The 1,616-nt window shown below is 49.7% G+C and overlaps 1 pseudogene; it reads right to left on the bottom strand.

Annotated features, from left to right (window-relative positions):
• Positions 1-1,286: 1,286 nt before the first annotated feature.
• On the bottom strand, positions 1,287-1,404 carry LOC126295584 (5S ribosomal RNA; annotated as a pseudogene).
• Between the last annotated feature and the right edge of the window lie 212 nt (positions 1,405-1,616).

The following is a 1,616-nucleotide window of genomic DNA, read 5'->3' on the forward strand; positions in this document are numbered from 1 at the left end:
CTGCGACCGTAGCGGTCGCGCGGTTCCAGACTGAAGCACCTAGAACCGCACGGCCACGCCAGCCGGCCTTAAACCTACTCACTCGTCACATTAATATGCACTGTTTATGGTAGAAACGTTACAGATCGCGACCGAAGGAGAAGAAACCTACTGGGGCAACGTCTATGAGACGCCAGGTAAGCAAGTCGACTACAAATCAGATGTAAGAAGTGTGGGGTGGACGTAAACCACACATAGCATCACCGTGCGTCCCCGTGAACGTATTGTGGCAGACGACATTTCTAACATTCACTCCCCTGTCTGCTCTGCGTACGTGTGTGACCAAAGTGGGACACTAAATTTTGAACAAGCGCTTCTGGAGCCCTCATGTGGTAGTGTGACAGCTGGAAGCTCTTTAACGCTGTTCACGGACAATGCGGTTGTGTATAAGAAAGTGGCGACGCGAGAAGACAGTATCGATTAGCTGAAGGACCTGCAGAGGATTGATGAACTGTGCAGGCTGTGCCAGTTGACCCTGGTCGTAGGTAAATGTAACATACTGCGAATACATAGGGAACGAAATCTACTACTGTACAACTACACTATTGATGACAAATTGCTGGAAACCATCTGTACCATAAAATATCTAGGACTAACTATCCAGAGCGACCTTATGTGGAACTACTGTATAATCCAATTAGTAGGAAAACTGGACACGAGACAGATTAATAGGGAGAATGTTACGGAAATGTAACTCACCCACGCAAGACGTGGCTTATAAGGCGCTTGTGTGACCGATTCTTGAGTATTGTTCATCAGTCTGGGGCACATACCAGGTAAGACTAACTGAAGAGACAGAGAAGATTCCACAGAGAGGGGGTTCGTTTATTCCGCGCGAGAGCGTTACACAGGCGCTCAACAAATGCCAATGGCAGCCGCTGCAAGAGAGGCGTTGTGCATCACACTGAGGTTTCGTATTGGATTTTAGAGAGAGCACTTTCCATAAGAATCTGACGACATGACAAGGGGGGATCAGTTAGTGGTACAGTAGCTACCGTCGGCCACACACTCTTACGTGGCTTGCGGAGTGTGATGTAACTCCGTCCGAACAGGCATTGGAAGGCCCAACGCCACCGACCGGCCGTCGTGTCGTCGTCAACCCACAGGCGTCACTGGATGCGGATATGAAGGGGCATGTGGTCAGCACACCGCTCTCCCGGCTCTATGTCAGTTTACGAGACCCGAGTCGCTACTTCTCAATCGAGTAGCTCCTCAGTTAGCCTCACAAGGGCTGGGTGCACCCCGCTTGCCAACGGCGCTCGGCAGACCGGATGGTCACCCATCCAAATGCTAGCCCAGACCGACTGCACTTAACTTCGGTGATCTGACGGGAACCGGTGATACCACTGCAGCAAGGCCGTTGGCGGAGTATGACGTAGATGCAGATTAATTTTAAGTGGTCGTTCCAGTTCGTATCGCTATGTAAGCATACTCCGAGATATTTTACTGTGGTAACTGCCTCCAGTGATCGTTCTTTAATTTGCAATCACTCACTAAAGGTTTTCCCTGTGTCTGTATTCGTAATACATCACGTTTGCTTGTGTTCAGAGTTAACTCCCACTTACTGCACCAAATTC

Source organism: Schistocerca gregaria, chromosome 11 (assembly GCF_023897955.1).
Source record: "Schistocerca gregaria isolate iqSchGreg1 chromosome 11, iqSchGreg1.2, whole genome shotgun sequence".
Taxonomy (NCBI): domain Eukaryota; kingdom Metazoa; phylum Arthropoda; class Insecta; order Orthoptera; family Acrididae; genus Schistocerca; species Schistocerca gregaria.